The sequence below is a fragment of the Mobula hypostoma genome, chromosome 2 (genome assembly GCF_963921235.1).
Source record: "Mobula hypostoma chromosome 2, sMobHyp1.1, whole genome shotgun sequence".
NCBI lineage: Eukaryota > Metazoa > Chordata > Chondrichthyes > Myliobatiformes > Myliobatidae > Mobula > Mobula hypostoma.
Window position 1 is genome coordinate 155690458 of NC_086098.1, and position 19324 is coordinate 155709781.

A 19324-nucleotide genomic window follows, 5' to 3' on the forward strand; every position below is an offset into this window, starting at 1 on the left:
ACGCATCCGGGCCCACTCCACCAGCTTTTCGAGTCCCGGCAGAATCCACCGGCAGCCTGGGACTGATTCTGTGGTGACTGTGAGGTCATCCATGAATGCCCTGATAGGTGGCTGCCATTGAGCGGAATTCATTCTGGGTCCTCTGCACTCTGGTTCAGCAGACTTAGTGAGCATGTTCATGGCTAGGGAGAACAGTGTCACTGAGATAGTGCACCCTGTGATGATGCCGATCTCCACCTAGTGCCAGCTTGATATAATTGCTCCTGAAGAGACCCTCATCCTGAAGTTGCTGTAATAATCAAAGATAAGGTTTCTGATTCTGCTGCGGACGTGATATTTGGTCAGTGTGAGCTACACTGAAGCTTTGCGGAATGGCGCCATATGCATTTGCCAGATAAAGCCACAACACTGACAGGTTGCCCTTGTTCTCTCTGGCCTCCCTGATGAGCTGTGTCACCACACTGATGTGCTCCGGACAGCCCGGCATCCCTGAAATGCCACCCTTCTCGACTGGTGTATCAATATAGGTGTTCTTTGCTAGGTAGGTGCACAGCCGATTAGAAACGGCACTGAAGAAGATCTTTGCCTCGACACACAGCAGGGAGATGATGCGAAACTGATCTATCTGGGTGGCATTTTCCTCCTTCGGGATCCACACCCCTTCAGCCTCTTTCCACTGTTCTCGGATCTTCCCCCTTCTCCAGAAGATTCCCAGGATCTTCCACAGACGCAGCAGGAGTTTGGGGCAGTTCTTGTACACTTTGTACGAGGTGTTGCTCGGTCCTGGAGCCGAGCTTGCCCTTGCTTTGCGGACGACCTCTCTGACTTCCTTTAGCTGCATCTCTGACATGTTGAACTGCACATCTGGTTCAGGTGGATCTATTAGGATGTCGCACTCTCCCAACTCCTGCTTTCTTTCAGGATCATTATATATCTTCTTCAGATGTTGATCTATGTCTTCCTGCGAACAGACCAGTTTCCCACAGCGCTTCTCCCCCAGCAACTCCTGGGTGAACTTGAAGGGGTTGGCGATAAAGGCAGCACGTTTTAGGGCCCTTTCACGCCGCCGCCTCCGATGCTACTCTGCCGGCGGAGGGCCTTGATCTTCTTTCGTAGTATGCACATCAGCCGGGCCAAGCCAATGCGCTCCTCTTCGTCTGCCTCCTTGTATTGGGACTTCAGCGCTTTCATTTCCTGCCTGATGTTGTGGATCCTCAATGCTCTTTGGTTCCTCGAGTAAGGTGTTTCGGAGCCTTCCTTCTCCTCTTCTCCGAACCGTTCAGCTGCATTGCTGACAATGATTGTTGTCATGGCTATCAGCTACCTATCGACCCCTCCCTTCGCCGTTGCCTCCAGAATTTGGTTGATATCTTCATTAAACTGCTTCCACACTGAAGTCATGTTAGCTGCAGGCCATTTGATCCGATTCCTGTTCGACTTGATTTTAGAGGGATTAGTTGCAACACTTGAAGGTTCCGGGCACTATGGCGTGACTCCAGGCCTGGCACCTCCTTCGTGTCACCAGGTTAGACACCTGCTCCTGCTCCCACCAAACACTTCATCCTTGCTTGGTGGATCTTCAAGCCGCGATCGTTCTTGCAGATTTTGCCACATGCACACTGCTTCCTCATAGTCGCTTGTTCATTGCCTGGGTCTGATGCCGTTGTGCCGCTAGGAAAGTTACTGCAGGTAATTCTGCGAGACAGCATCTATATGCATATGGAAAGGCAAGGAATGCTTAGAAGAGTAAAGTGGCTTTGTGCGTGAGAAGTCACGGCTCCCGAATTTACATACCAAAGTTGCTGGTGAACGCAGCAGGCTAGGCAGCATCTCTAGGAAGAGGTACAGTCGACGTTTCAGGCTGAGACCCTTCATCAGGACGAAGGGTCTCGGCCTGAAGCCGTCGACTGTACCTCTTCCTAGAGATGCTGCCTGGCCTGCTGCGTTCACCAGCAACTTTGATGTGTGTTGCTTGAATTTCCAGCATCTGCAGAATTCCTGTTGTTCCCGAATTTACATGGCTGTCTTGAAGATGTCACCAAAATGGTTGACGTGGGCATGGTAGTAGTTGACCTCATGGAATGGACGTCTTGAATTATAATGAAAGACTGGGGTAATTTCAGATCGATTTCCTTTTACGCATGTAGGCCGGTATTGATATTATAGAGCCTTACTAAATCGTGACGGGAATATATAGGGTGAAAGGTCAAAGTGCATTTCCCATTAACACGGAGCCGAAGAGTGGAGTGGATAGGCTTAAGGTGAGAGGAGAATATCAAAGATGAACTATGGATAAGTTTTCATCACAAAGGTGCTGACGATGTGGAAATACCTGCCAGAGGAAGGGGTAGGCCCTGCAAAAATTACGGAGTTTAAAATCCGTTTGGAGATATCCACAGATAGGAAATGTTTAAAGAGATAAGGGGAAAATGCAGGTGAATGGGTCCAGCTCAAGCGGACCCCTTTATCGGTATAGCCGAAGTGCGCCGAAGAATTCGGGAGTTGATCGCAATGCAGTGATAAATGATTTATCGATCAGCTACTGCACTGGTCGTTTCGAACAGATGGGGCTCATTAGCCGTGATTGGCAGTTAATCTCGGAGAAAGAAAACCCCGATCTCAATCCCTCGCCTCCTTGCGGCTATACCCACACATCGGGAAGGCCTCGGAGTAAACTCCGAGGGAACAATCCGGAGCTGGAGTCCCTACGGCAGTCCTACATTGAGTTCACTGTTGACTGGCAACTCCTGCGACGCTGCCGTTCATTTGGGTTCACCAGATGCGTGGAGAGGGGGAGCTTGCTAAATGGGCAACAGCTTGTTCTTCATATCGTATTGCACAGGCTTGCGTATTTAGACAGCTAGGATGCAATATCCATGGTCGACTATGACCGACGGAAGACCTCACTTCACCCCACTGCAAAGGTGGCCCTTATCGCAGGGATGGACATAGAGGGTGATTGTTGAATACCCTTCTTTTCTGGGTTCATAGCATGGGATAGGAAGGGAGCTGAAGGTGGAAGGCTGAAGAATAGCGAATGCTTGTCTCTGTGATCAGGCGCGAATTGGGAAGTGCTCGAGTAGCGCTCCATGTTTGCTTAGGTATCCAGGGTCATTTTGTTAAAACCCATGCAGCAGAGCGTCCTCTAGTCTTCTTGTATAGTCAAGCATTTAGGTGACGACATCTCTGTGTGAAGCTGATAGTTTCTGTGCAACTGGTAATCCACGTTAAAATAAATATTAGGTCATATTAATAAATAAATAAATAAATAAATAAATATACATTCATTCATTCATTCATTCATTCATCCATTCATTCATTTATTTATATATATATATATTCATTCGAATTGTAACTGCAACTGCGCAGCCAATTCTGTCACGGGAAGTTCTGAGTAATTGGAATGCAGCCAGTTAATTGTTCTTTTTTTTAAAAAAAAAATTACGGTTATACATATTGTCCAGAGGAATAATCTCTCTCGCTCCTGCTGCTCTTGACAATAACAGCCCCAAAGGTCGTGTACTGTCACCGCATGTACCTAATGCCGATTGTTTAACACGCATTCGGCACCGTTCTACAATGTCAGTCCACGTTTTTCAACCGTCTTCAGTGTGGGACTTGAACCCGCAACTTGCCATCTGAGAGGCCGCAGGTCAAGCCACCCAGTATTAAACGACTGACTCACGATTTGCTATCGTTCTTTAATATGGACATTTCTTTGTCATTCCAGGTGGAAATTATCCTGCCCCTCGATTGCTGTTCTTCCACACCCGACTGAAGGACAGATGACGACTCTGATGTGACTAGTCAACAACCTTTCCCCTGGACCGGTGTAGGTGTCCTGAGAAATGGACTGCAATGATGTGGTCTGGTGTACAGACAACCCGAGCCGTCCGGGATACCTACCAGACCTACACCCTCAGCAGCTATCTCACACTGACCGCCTCCGATGGAACTGACAAGAAAAGTACACTTGTGGGGTTCCACGATTGTTTCCTCTTATTTGCGAGCGGCTTTCCCACAGTCGTACTTTACATTATGGCGGAATAAAAAACTCTCACTTTGTAAATGTAACCTAGAATCTTTTGTTACGAAAATTAAAATTATATTGTTCTTGCATCCTGTATATCTTGCGTGCTAGCTGTTGAATTAAACCAGAGGAGGGGCAATTGATGCCGTACCCTGGTTGTATCGGTTATTAGCCATAAAGCTGGGAAAAGTAATAGGGCATTTTGTCCCCCTAACGCGTTCAGACATTCATCCAGTACTGGTTGATATTCGATCTCGGCAACATGTTCCTGCCCTTTGCCTTAATATTGAGAAATCCGTGATTTTATGAAGGAATCTAATGACAATGCCTCCAAAGGCTGCTGAATTACACCATCGAGAGCACATTAAGTGCGTGTGCGTGCGTGAGGAGCAGGCTGTGCCAAGATGCCATTTCTGGGAACATGACGGAGCGCCCCTAAGTCGGAATTCCGGCAAAGGCCGCGATCCCTTCTCACTTGTGTTCCCAGTTACAAACGCCTAATCTGAGACTGGAGCCATGGTTGTGGACTCCTCATCTAAGAAAGTATCTTCTCTTCATGAAGCACGTTAAGATCTGCTGGAATTTTAAATTTCATCGAGATCTCCCCTCATCCTCGGAAAGTTTAGAGAAAACAGGGCCAGACTACGCAATTTCTTCACAAATGGCGATTCTGGATAGCCTGATGAAATCCTTCCAGGTTTTTGCTGAAATCTGAATCCCTCCATTGGGCCAGATGTCTGATGGTCTTTTTAAGCAGCGATGCCTACACCATACAATGACGTCACCATTAGAGTACGCAAGTTCTGCAATGAGAAAGGGTTAAATAACATTTGTCTTCCTGAAGGTCTGTTGTCCTGGCATTTCGGCTTTCAGGAAGCCGACTCCCAGTTATCGTTAATACATTCGCGAATGCCCTGCGATTAAAGTAATTGACATATTTGTAAGATATATTAAAATTGGAGCATGCTACTAAACAAATAAACTAACGTTTTAATTAAAATTAGTTCCTGAAACAACAAACAAACGAATAGTTAAAACAATAAATGAAAATAAACCATATTTGAGCAGATTTTATTTACCTTTATACAACTCATCTTTTCCCTATATACAACTCATCTTTTCCCTACACCCCACAAACAATGGTGACCCCAATGTTTTGAAGGGGTGAACCTGGCCCAGGATACAAGGCACATTCTACAGTGTAATGCTGGGTGACGTCCTTTCGGTCCTGCTACAGGTTCTTGCAGAATTGCATTTGGTTCTCCAACGAGAACTGGCCGGTATGCAGATATTTTTCAAGATCTCAAAGTTTGAAAATGCGCACATTAGAAAGAAATACCAATTGCACATCGTCGAAAAATAATTAAACACAGCAAGAAATGCTGAACAAGGCAGACAGCTTTCCGTATAACCCTTAACATTTTATCTCAATACCCTTTCATTAGAAAGTATAAATGATTGAAGTATAGAGGATAGGGAGGCCAGAGAGAACAAAGTAAATGTCCGGCATAGGATGAATGGAAAACGAATGGCGCACCCCATCAAGGGAAAGGTGGTCAACCACAGGTTTTTATTTATTGAGAGATACAGCACGGAACAGGCCCTTCTGGTCCAACGAGCCACACTGTCGAGCAACCTACCTATTTCAAACTAGCCTAATCCCAGGAAAATTACGATGACCAATTAACCTAGTAACGGGAACGTCTTTGAACTGGGGGAGGAAACCGGAGCACCCGGAAGAAACTGACGCGGTTGACGAGAAGAACGAACAACCTCCCACACACAGCGCCAAAAGTGAAGTCCGAACTGTTGTTGTAGTGTTGCGCTAACTGCTACGCTACCCCGATTCCCGGGAGACACGGGCAAGGAGAAGGGTAAGTGAATACAAGTGCTTAGATTATGCACGGTCACGTGTATAAATAGGAATTCCTTCGCAGATCTTCCTCAAGATTAGCGTGTCCCTGCAATGTATAAATACCAATGGCATGTTGCCGAAAAAAAAATGCACTGCTTTTCATTGCGAAATGCCGAAGGGCATGCTCGGAACAGTTAAGGTGCAGCTAAACTTAAACACAGAAAATGTAGGGAATATAGGGAATACTCTGCAGGGCAGGTAGCCTATGTGTAAGAAGAGGCATTGCTGACAATTCAATTGATCAGAATATCCTGATGGCTGGTGGGGGATCAGTAAAGCAAACTCTGTTTCTTCTTCCACAGATGCTGCTTGAACCGCGTCTCCAGCATGTTCTGTTTTTGCTTTGGATTTCTAACATCTAACATTCATTGCCGTAAGAATATGACGTGTAAATTAGTGAAGGTGGAACGCAATATTACATGTATGCAAGATCTCAAAAAGGAAACCATCTTTTCAAGATAATACAGTGTTGACTGTCTAAATACGTCAGGACATGTAGAGGTTAAGGAGAAGGAAGGGCTGGGCCAACTAATGAGTATAAAGGTATATAGGTTCCCAGGTTGGGAGTTACTACTGGTTATTGAAGGAGTCAGGAAACGAGCTGGTTGGGGCCTTGACCAGTATCTTCGTGTCCTTTCTAGCCACCGGCGACGTCCAGAGATCTGGCGAGTAGCAACTGATTTACGCATGAGTGGCTCATGAGGTGCCTCTTTTTAAGAGGGAACAAGGGAAAATCCTCAGCACCATAGACCAGAGAGTCTCTCGTCTGTTGCAGAAAATTGAAGGAGGAAACGCTTAGGGATAAGATATATGAGCATTTGGAAACTTACACAATAACTAGGGAAAGCCAATATGCCTTTGTACGTGGCAGGTCGTGCCTTGCCAACTTGATTGAGTTTTTTGACAAAGTTACGAGAGAGATTGATGAGGGTAGGGCAGTAGATGTTGGTTGCATGGATTTTTGTAAGGCTTTTGACAAAGTCCCTCATGGGAAACCTAATCTGGAAGATTAGGAATCATGGAGACCGTGGCGAATTGGCTGCTTGTATTCAGGAGCTACTTGCGCAAAGAATACAGGGGGTAGTGGTTGAGAGGACTCATCCTCGCCGGAGTCTGTAATTAGTGGATTTACGCGGGGATCTGAGCTGCGACCTCTGTTGTTTGTGATGTATGTAAATGACTTGAAGTCTAAGAAATATATTTCGAAAGAGCATAAGAGAGCACTTAAAAAGGAAATTAGAATGGCTAAAGGAGGCATGAAGTTGCTCTATCAGGCAAAGCATAGGAAATCCCTAGAGTTTCTACATGTATATTAAGAGTAAGAGGATAGCAAGCGACTAATTGGTGCTCTTTCCGACCAGAGTGGCCATGAAGCCGAAAGAGTTTAGGCAGATCATAAGTGTTTTTTTTTAATATCTGTATTTAATCGGGAGACGGACTCAGAGTTAGGCAAAACAGCAATTTGTTCATGGACATAAAAGGATTACAGAGGAGGAGGTTTTTACTGTTTTGAGGCAACGTTGGGTGGATATATCCCCAGGGGTTAAAAAGTTTTCTCGGACCTTGTGGGAGGCTGGTGCAGAAAGTTTCGGGGACCTAACAAACATAGTTTAAAGGTCCATAGCCTTAGCTGAGGGTAATGTTGTTTCGTTGTTCAAGAAACTCTCCAAGTATAAGATTGGCAATTACAGGCAGGTGAGCCTGACGGTAGTTGTAGGCAGGTTATTGTACTGGATTTCAAGGGTCAGATTTATAGGCACTTGGAGAAAAACAGAGAATAATTAGGAATAGTCAATATGGATGTGTGCGTGGTGGGTCACGTCCAACCAGTCTTAAAGAATTTTTCGAGAGCGTTATTATGGACTACAGCAAGGCCGATGACTAGGCCCCATATGGGAGGTTGTGATGAAGGTTAGGTCGCTTGTCATTCAGTATCAGGTAGTAATCTGGATTAGACATCGGCTTCGCTGGAAAAGCCAGAGAGTGGTAGTCGATGTTTGCCTCTCTGAGTGGAGGCCTGTGCCCAGTGGGGTACCTCGGGGATGGGTGTTATGTCGGTTGTTGTTTGTCATCTTTATCAATGATCCGAATCATAATGCGGTAAACTAGGTCATGAAATGTGTGGGAAACCGCAAGATTGGGGACATAGGAACAGCGAGTAAGGCCATTTAAGTGGGTTCTGGAACAGCTGGGAAAATAGGTTGAAAATGCCAGATGGTGATTATTGCAGACGATGTGAGGTGTTGCACTTTGAGAGAACAACCCGGGTAACACATACACGATGAGCTGTAGGGCACTGTGGAGTACGGTAGTACAAAAGGAAAGCAGATCCGTAATTTCTTCAAAGTGTCATCGACGGTAAATAGGGCCGTAAAGGGAGCTTTTGGCATATTGGACTTCGTAGCTCAAAGTAAACATTGAGTACAAGAGTTTTGATAGATATTTGGATGGGAGAGTATCTAGAACAATGACCTGGTGACTATTCCCCGTAATAGTTCAACAAGGTTTAGATGGGCCGAAGGGCCTGCTTCTGTGCAGTAGTGTTCTATAACTGTATCTATACGTTTTGGACGCTTGAAAACACTCACAGTTATGGTTCCAATTTGCTCTCAGCTGGGAATGAACAGTTCATGTATTTCACTGGAATCGAAAAGGAAGGGCTTGGTAATCACGGCTTTTTTATTCTTCTGGGGCAGAAAATACTAACTTACTCCTTCGGTTTAAATAAAATTTAACGTCGACTCCCTTGAATCTCTGATATGTCTTTCGATCGCACTCTACTTCGGCATCGATAAAATTTCCAAAGAAACTGAAGGATTAAAGTTGCATCGAGATAAGAATATCAACTTTTTTTTTTCAGTCCTGAATACCCAAACCTATTATCTGAACACTACAATCTTCAGCCCTCCACAGAAAACATGCGGGATTCGGCTCGGCATCCAACCTATCAAGCCAACAAAGATTTTTATATATTTCAATGGCATTGCCTGCCTTTGAGCTAAATACCATAGAATATAGGCCCGATATATTCATTCACATGTAAATGCACGTATTCTGAAAAAAAATCTGCTGCATTTCAAACAAACTTAGTATCGTCCCAAACCCACCAAATTCGCCCCGTATTTATTTATCAATCATCCTCCGTTGAATGAGTTCCTACCTGACAGATGATTGTGTGTTTGTGTCTACATGTCTGTGCGCTTACATGTGGGTGCATGAACTATCAAATCGCAATACATATTTTTAAATGATATCACACACCTTTCATTGCTGATTTTTGCAACAAGGCAATATCATTAAAGAGAGATTAAATTTTATTTTTATTTTATTCTGTACTCGAAAGAAAAGTCTTAAAAATATATTGCAAATCGGCCTGGGTCGTGAATGTTACTGGGTAGCGCTGCTCGAAATTATCAGCAGTCTGGCAAGAATCAAGAATAAAATCTTCAGACCAGAATCCTTTTGATAAACATATGGGGATGCATTTAACTGAGATTAATTAACATTGGAGTTTGAGTTAACAATTATACCGGAGTTCAACCCAGGTAAGTGTGAGGTGGTTCATTTTGGTATGCCAAATATGATGGCAGAATATGATATTAATGGTAAGACTCTTGGCAGTGTGGAGGATCAGAGGGATCTTGGGGACCGACTCCATAGGACACTCAAAGCTACTGCTCAGGTTAACTCTGTGGGTAAGAAGGCGTACGGTGCATTGGCCTTCATCAACCGTGGGATTGAGTTTAAGAGCCCACAGGTAATTTTATAGGACCATGGTCAGACTCCACTTGGAGTACAAGGCTCAGTTCTGGTCACCTCACTACAGGAAGAATGTGGAAACTGTAGAAAGGGTGCAAAGGAGATCTATAAGGATGTTGCCTGGATTAGGGACATACCTTATCAGAATAGCTTCAGTGAACTCGGCCTTTTCTCCTTGAAGTGGCGGTGGACGAGAGGTGACCTGATCGAGGTGTATAAAATGATGAGAGGCATTGAACGTGTCGATAGTCAGAAGTTTTTCCCAGGGCTGAAATAGCTAACACGAGAGGGCACAATTTTAAGGTGCATGGAAGTAGGTACAGAGGGGAAGTTGTCAGGGGGAAGTGTTTTTTACGCAGCGCGAAGTGAATGCGTGGAATGGGCTGCCGGCGACGATAGTGGAGGTGGATACGATAGGGTCTTTTAAGATACTCCTGGATAGGTACATGGAGCATAGAAAAATAGGGGGCTATGGGAAACCCTAGGTAATTTATAAAGTAAGTACATGATCGGCACAGCATTGTGGGCTGAAGGGCCTGCATTGTGCTGTCGGTTTTCTATGTTTCTATGTTACTACTGTGTAGGTTATCGTAACGGATTCTAATGGATCAAATATAAAGGCATTTGTAGAAAAACAGAGAATGATTAGGAATAGTCAACATGTATTTGTGCGTGCTGGGACATGTCCAACCAATCTTTTAGAGTTTTTCGAGAACGTAATCAAAAGGGTTGATGAAGGAAAAGCAGAGGATATTGGCTACATGGACTATATAGAGCAATGCCGATGACTGGGCCCTGTAATGAATGTTAATGAAGGTTGTCATGAAGGTTAAGTCGTTTGGCATTCAGTATAAGGTAGAAATCTGGATTAGATATTGGCCTCGCCAGAGAGTGCTACTAGATGTTTGCCTCTCTGAGTGGAGGCCTGTGGCCAGTGGTGTACCTCAGGGATGGGTATTATGCCCGTTGTTGTTTATCATCTATATCAATGATCTGAATCATGATATGCTAAACTAGGTCATCAAATTTGTAGATAACACCGAGATTGGGAACGTAGTGGGCGCGAGTAAGGCCATTAAAGCTTGTAGCGGGATCTGGAGAAGATGGAAAAATGGGCTGAAAAAAGGCAGATGGTTATTATTGCACTTTGGGAGGGCAAACCAGGTTGGACTTACACGGTGAGAGGCAGGGCACTGAGGAGTACGGTAGAACAGAAGGAATGCAGGTCCATCATGTCTTCAAAGTATCGCCGTAGGTAAATAGGGCCTAAAGAGAGCTTTTGGCATATTGGCCTTCGCAGATCAAAGTAAATATTGTGCACAAGAGTTGGGATGAAACCTCGAGTTGCTTAAGACGGTCGCGAAGCCTTATTTGGAGTATTGTATGTTGTTCTAGTCACCCGCCCACAGGAACGATATCAATAAGATTGAAAGAATGCAGAGAAAATTTACAAGAATGTTACTGACACTTAACCTGAATTATACGGAATAGTTGAATAGATTCGGACTGTATTCCCTGGAGCAAAGGAGAATGAGTGACGTTTTGATGGAGGTATACAAAATTAAGAGAGTGTGACGAGAATACACATAAATTAAGATGTTAGCTGGCCTGTGCTGGCACCAGTGGGATCAGCAGTTGGTCGGCCACCTGTCTTCAGGAGAAAGAGAGATAAGGAAAACAATGGAGCAGCATTTGGAGATGTTAATGAAGGAACGGGAGAGTTTAACGGAAGGAGAGCTGTCAAGATCGGCTCCCCCTTTGAACCCTGAACTGTTTGAAGTGATGGACAGGCGATACCCCAGCAGGGGGATAAAAAGGGACAGGTTCGCTAAGGCAAGACACACACGACACCACGAGGTAACGAGACCCTGGAAGCGGTGCGCCTCCCATAAGTCGGTGGGAAGTTTTGGAGGGCTGGTCGCGGGACCAAGCCATAGACGCACAGGGTGGAAATACACGATCAACGGGAACCTGGCGTGTGTCCACCCTTTCCTGGGTGCCAGGTTCACCGCAGAGAAACGATCGTATCTGGAAAACGGAGGGGTCACGTTCGGTGACCTCAGATGACATCACAAAGGGTTCGCCCGAAAGCTGATTGCGAAGAATATCGAAGGTCTGTGTGGAGCCGTTTGAATATTCATTCGTTTTTGCTCTCTCTCTCCTTCCCCCACAGTGACCATCTCCCACGGCAGTGATTACTGCGAACTGAACTGAATTCAATTGAACTGAACTTTGCGTCACTTTGAAACTGGTCATTTGCCCTAGACGACGATAGAGCTTGACTGATCCTGTTATCTTAATTCTGTGTACATGTGTGTTTATCATTGCTGAACTGTTGCATTTATTATCCTTTTGATTAGAGTACTGTGTTACTTGTTTCTTTAATAAAACTTTCTTAGTTCTAGTAGTCCAGACTCCAACTGAGTGATCCATTTCTGCTGGTTTGTCAACCCAGATACGGGGTACGTAACAAGAGGCATGGAGAGGGTAAATGCAAGCTGGGCTTTTCCACTAAGGCTGGATGAAATTAGAACTAGAGATCATGGGTTATGGGTGAAAGATTAAAAGATAAATTTTAACATGAGGGGAATGTCTTTACCTGGAGTGTGGTGGGAGTGCGGAAGGAGCTTCCAACGAAAGGATTGGGTGGGGGATCTATTTTAACATTTAAGAGTAATTTGGATAGGTGCATGGATGGGACAGCATGGAGAACAATGGTCTGATGCCAGTCCGCGTAATAGTTCAGCACAGTTCATATGGACCAAAGTGCCTTCTTCTGTGCAGTAGTGTTCGAGAACTGTACCTATACGTTTTGAGCGTTTGAATGAACTGGCAGTTACAGTTCCAATTTGCTCTCAGGTGGGTATATACAGTTCGTGTATTTCACTGGAATTGAAAACGAAGAGCTTGATAACCATGGTTGTTTTACTTTATTCTTCTGGGTCAGAAAATATTAACTTGCTCCTTCAGTTTAAATGAAATTAAAATTGAGATTTTTTAAAAATACTCCAATGTAAAATAACTATCACGTGTTATACTTTTTAGAAAGTTCGAGTTGTGCACATACGAAAGAATAACATTAGAAGCAGTCTGACCAGATTTCCGGTCTCCTGTCATGTCTCGACTCCCTTGAATCTCTTAAAGATATTTCGATCGCAATCTACTTGGGCACCGATAAAATTTCTAAAGAAACTACAGATTAAAGGTACACCCTGAAAAGAATATTATCTTTTTTTTCAGCCCCGAATACCCAAACCTATTATTTGAAGACTACAACCATCAGCTCGGCATCTCACTTGTCAAGCCGAAAATGGTTTTTATGTATATCGATGGCATTGTCTCCCTTTGATTTCAGTGCCCTAGAATATGGGCGCAATATATTAATTCACATAAACACGCACTTATTCTGAAAAGAAAATCTGCTGCACTTCACACAATCTGAGGATCGTCCCAGACCCACCAATTCCGCCCCGTCTATATTTGTCAATCGTCATTAATTGAATGCGTTCCTTCATGACAGATGACTGTGTGTCTGTGAGTACACACAGACAATATCTTTAAAGGGAGATTTAAATTATATTTTTGTTTTATTCTGCACTTGAAAGAAAAGTCATGAAACCATGTTGCAAATCAGACTGGATCGTTAATGTTATTGGGTAGCTCTGCACGAAATTATCAGCAGTCGGTCAAGAATCAAGAATGCAATCTTCAGGCCAGAATCATTTTGATAAACATCTGGGGATGCATTTAACTGAGATTAATTACCATTGGAGATACACTTAACAATGCTACCAATCTAATGGAATGACATTTTGAAACTGATAAAAGTTAAATGACGACTCTGAGCTCAAATAATTATCTGCAAAATAATAATATTTCAAAATATTTTTTATTGAAGAAAAAGACGGAGAAAATAAGATTTTCATCTCGATTAATTTTGAAATATCTTCTTAGATGCAGCTGGATCTCTCGACCGTTGCCTCAAACGGGTTTGCTAGAGCCTCGTGTTTAACCACACAGGAGTAACGCTCGTGTGAGTTCCATTCTGAGGCTGGCAGAGTCAGGTAACTGCTCACACTGAACTGTTGTCCGTGTCCTGCCGGACAAGGCTCGATTCAACGCCATCGCTTTTCGTACGTCTGTCCACGGTCCACTCAATGTTCACAGCGCCTGGATTGAAACGGCTCACCAAACACACCAGTGTCGCTGTGCCCTTTCCCGTGATTTCTTCCGTTGACGGCCGGAGGACGGTGACGGCGGGGCTCCGAGGATCTGTTTAAAACAAGGTGCCAGTTTAGTACAGGTTGAGAAATCGTTTCTGTTAAAACATACCTTTGCTTTAAAATACATTTGGTACTTCATGCATTTATTCACCTTGATGAACAAATACCTCTCTTCCGTTTTCCTGTTTCAATATGTTAAATTGGCCTTGAAAAAAAATGCCAGCTGAAATCTCACGTGATAACTGTTTTTGTGACCCTGGGCGGAATATGTGCAGTGTCGTAAAATGAACGATCTCGGCCCGGGTTTTAATTGGTTTCCCAAGCATTGCATTATTAGATTCAGGTTGACTAAAAATCTGAGGTTATATCTGACTAAGAATTTTGGCTTCCATTGGCACCTAAGCCAACTGTCCCTACTTCTACCTTAGACAGATTCTCTTCATTCAAATCTTCAGTCATCATGACAAGAGACAGAAGTCTAATTCATGTTTTGCTTACACTCGGGGATTAGTACAGGGGGTTCTCAACCTTTTTATGCCATGGACCCCTGCCATTAGCAGAGGGATGTGTAGACCCCAGGTTGGGAATCCCTGGAATAGTATATTTAATGCATCTTAGCCATCCGAATACAGCGTTCGCTTTGCGTAATATTAAATTACAGGCTGCTTGTATAGTAAATGACTTTTGGAAAGTTTAACATACATGTTGAACCTTATACGCTTTGTTTCGGAAATATTATTTTTCCGCTGGAAGAAAGTAATTCAAATCTGGTTTGTGGAGTGTAGCGGATCTTTCTTCTGACACTCACCAGTGAGGAAACCACTTTCCTACAATGTTCACGACCTACGTGGTAAAGAGGTGGTATTCATCTGATATGGCTCCGAATATTGCTCAACGTGGTTAACTTTTCATATTTTTAAGTCATTTCTCGTGTAAAGTTGACACGCTCGCTGTTCCATGGTTCCATTTTTGGTGCAATGACAACTTGAATGATAGATTAATTCCACTGACTTAATGGCCGTTATTTCGCTGTCGTATAGGTCAGCAATAAAGATCCTCAATCTCTGCCTATAAAAGCCATCGCAAACAGATATAGAAGGATTCTTCACTGCTATTTCCGCAACAAACTTTGACCTGCCATGGTTGTTAGCTCTGAACTGAACCCCGGATCCTGCATGTCCAATGGGCCACTCTTTGTCTGGCCTTTACCCTTTCACCTACCGGGCATGGTTTGACACTACCAAGTACCAAAGCACAAGGCCCTAACACTCGCCAATATAACTCTCCGATCATTGAGCGACGCATGTCTTCAAAACCTACGATAAAGTTCTGGTTGTCTTGAAGGTTTATTTCCACACGCATTTTAAATTACCACACAATTTCAGTTTCACAATTGGCAGAAAAGACTGTCTTCTATATTTCCACATATTGACATTGCAAAGTAAGACAGAAGTAATACCAACAGCTGAAAACATAAAATACTATAAGATGTCTGCTAATAAATTTGCGTTCTAGTATCTACGTGCTAATTTTCGAACTTTGTTGTGGTGTTACATGGCGCAAGTTTGTTTCAGATTTCAATCAAATGCAAATTTAATTCTAAACAGCAAAACACTCAAGGATTGTTTTACTATCTCTTGGCGGTTTAATACATACCTTTAACATCTCAAACAGGCGATGCGAAACAGTTAAATATACAACGATTAATCTAGCAGTTAGTCTACTCAGTAACATCTCAATGAGTTTCCCTAGAATTGATGGACTAATTGATCCGTTGTTGTTGCCATTCGGTTTCTCCTGCACTTAAAGGATTTCCATTAACTGCCGTGTTTATCATCATCCATGTGCCAGGTTGTAAATATGGTAGCAGTTCTGTTATTTTTAGGAAATGTAAGGAGACAAACAAATAACTTGCGCAGGGTGTCGGATGATTAAAAAAATCAGTTAACAAATGTTCAGCGAGACGGAGCTAACCAGATACTGTGGAAATTTCATAAAGATTATAGCTTCTTGCTTTGGAACCAATCGCCTTCATCATCTATCTTTCTTCATCTATTCAAGTTAATGATTTTAAAGAACCCTCAAGGGTTCAGTGATCAGTGGCTAGCAGTTATCCTATGGTTCTGATGGGCATCAGCAGCAAGTGGTGTCAAAGCAAAGGTGGATCCCCCAACAAAATCATTGATGTAGTCAAAATTCGGCAATGCAGGATTAAGCTCATTTAATAACGTTTGGACTAATTCTACACCTGGTTGAACAATTATCAGTTCATCTTCTACAAAGCCAGCGCCAATTAAAAAAAAACAGAGGGGCATTTAGCGCTTCAGGCGCGCATGTTCAACTAAATAGTCAAAGGTGCGTTACTCGTGGTTGGATATTTGAAAAATGCCACCTTTTGTTTCAAAGCAACCATGAGACGACACAAATTTAATTCTTGTTCAGGTAAGTACCAAGAAGCTAAGCGCATTGAATTGATATTTTACTTACTGCCAATTGCCAGCCTCGTTCCTTTGCCGAAGATGTAAACATCTGATTTCCACATAGCACAGTAATAGTCTGCCGCATCCTCCGACTGGACGCTCGATATTGTCAATGTTGCCGTGTTGCCTGATATCGAGCCGCCGAAACGGTTCGGAACTCCGGAGCCTCTGTTAACGCTGCTCCCCGAATAATAGTAGAACAGATACCGAGGAACTTTTCCGGGAATCTGCTGGTACCAGGAAACAGTGCTACTTCCTAAAGAGGTTCCAGACAAGGTGCAGGGTATTTGCACGTTCTGCCCCGGAGACGTGGATTTCGAAAGTGGCTGATTCACTGCAATTTCCGCGTTGATATCTGGAAACATTCAGAAGGAAGAAACAATGTGCCGAGATTAATATTCGAGTAATACCAGAAGTGCGAGTAGAATATTATTGAATGGTATTCGAGATTCAATATAATATCCATAGAAAGTACTCACATATTGCAGTGAACACCAGCGTACTGACCACACGAACCCACCAAGACATTGTAAGGCTCACACAGGGTGCCGCAGTTAAGTGGCGTCTCAATCTTTCAGCTCGCTTACGAATCCTGTGACGAGGTGTCAGCGCGTTTTCCCTGTTTATGCAAATCAGTTCAAACAGAATGGCACATTGACAGCAATCACAAGTTGCTAATGTTTTCCTGTCTCAAATTAATTTCAAGTAGTTAGCCAGATAAGCTATGTATTTCGAATCGTGTGTTTCGCCAATGTGTTTTAGGTAAAGAACACGTCTTCTTGTCTATTCAGTTGCACACTGTATTTCAAATATGCGAAGCTCGCACCATCATTAAAGATGGTGTGTCCGAGATTTTCGAAAGCAAGAGATGAACAAAAAAATATTGGCAGTCATTAACTGATCTGTAGGGTTTTTAATAAAGTCCAAGCCAATTGTCTGTATATTTTTAGAAAACTCACTGCCAAACAGTTGTAAAGGGTTTACAATGATTTTGGAAAGCCTATTTTCCAGAAACACCCAAATCACTCACTTTACTGAAGATATTCAGCAGGAAAATTGATAAAGGTATTGAACCGACCAGAGAACTTATTGCGTGTTGTGAATAATGGAAAGTGAATCAGATGATTAAGCTGGTGCTGAGGCCGGTTCATTGTAAATTCTGCCAACCTTCGGTCAGTATGGTGTATTATATGTTTTTGTAACCACAGGTGCCTGATACTATATAATGTATATAGCCGTGGCGGGGTGAAGATACGTCTGTACCTAAGGAGGTGTAAGGCGCTCCATCCCACCGCCAGCCGGTGGGTCACCCTAAGGTAGTGTGTCACAGCTGCGTAGCCCAGGATCGATGTCACTTGAAGCAGGCGAGCAGGCGGTGTATGGTCGTATGAGAAGCTGGTGCATAACACAATCCCTGGCTATGCGACCACTGACGACAGGCAGACAATCTTTGAAGAGTATTGACAATGGTTGTGTTTACTCGACTTGAAAAGATACTGTCCAGGAGAAGTTAATGTCAAACCACTTCTGTGGGAAAAAAATTGAGGAGAACATTCATATCATAGATAATACCATGATCGCTCACGTCATACAGCATTGCACATAATGCTGATGTAACACACATCAAAGTTGCTGGTGAACGCAGCAGGTCAGGCAGCATCTCTAGGAAGAGGTAGAGTCGACGTTTCGGGTCGAGATCCTTCGTCAGGACTAACTGAAGGAAGAGCTGGTAAGAGATTTCAAACAACTAGCTCTTCCTTCAGTTAGTCCTGACGAAGGGTCTCGGCCCGAAACGTCGACTCTACCTCTTCCTAGAGATGCTGCCTGGCCTGCTGCGTTCACCAGCAACTTTGATGTGTGTTGCTTGAATTTCCAGCATCCTGCAGAATTTCTCGTGTTTACGTAATGCTGATGATGTGTTTATATCAATTAAGCAGACATTCTGGAAGTGAATGCTTATTTTTATTAGTCTCACCGATCAGGCTGAAGTAGTGAACAGCAAAATAATTCCTAGGTGTTAATAATAGTCGAAAATAGTAAACTAACAATATATATGTTTGGGACATGAGCAGCTATTAGCAGGATAATGAATTTAAGAGCAATTATTTAAGCAATGAGTGTTGTTATCCTATTTTCAGGGGATTCCCTTATTCCTCCAAGAATGTCCGAACAAACTCTATAGTTTTGTGTCATTGACAGTGGTATAAAAAGAGAGGACGTTTAACACAATGAAATTGAAAGGAACTGTTAAAATAGATTATGCCTGCGGTGCTGAGTTCCTCCACCATTTCGTCGATATATTCCCCTAATAGAAAAGGGGAGTGAAACTGGGATACGGGGATATCTCTCAATTCCTGTCGGGCCGCACAATCAGAATCTGATAATCAGAAGCTGCCCAGATATCACAAAACAAACAGAATTTAAAGGGCGAGTTTCGAACCCTAGAAATTCCTGTCTTCTTTGCAACATAAGAAAGCGAGTCAGTGAACTTATTCTATCAATAGACAAGTGGCAGATCTCCTCCCGAATAATATATCACCATCATGTGTCCAACTTAAATCCATCTATATCGACATTAACAAAACACCGGATGAGATTAATTTGAAGGCAACGTTGCATTTAAACCTTGAGCACACAACTCTAATGGAAATAAGTACATCGCTATTACCAAATGGAGCGAACAATTGCAAGTCTTCTGTCATGTATTAGGATTATAAGCACAGAAACGACATTTAGTCTACATGATGCGATTTCTATTTGTTGTTACAATAACATTAATCAAAACAGCCTGAAGGAACATTTAGTCTTTTTGCATTAAACTAATTTGCATCAATCATCCTACAGTTATCTTGAAAGGGTAAGATACTGGATTTGGGCTATTATTTGGGGGCATTAACTGCTGCATAGGGTTGCATTG

General features: G+C 43.2%; 1 pseudogene; it reads right to left on the minus strand.

Moving 5' to 3' along the window:
- LOC134357573 (uncharacterized) overlaps positions 1–16935 on the minus strand; it is a 30282-nt pseudogene extending 13347 nt beyond the window's left edge.
- Positions 16936–19324: the final 2389 nt, after the last annotated feature.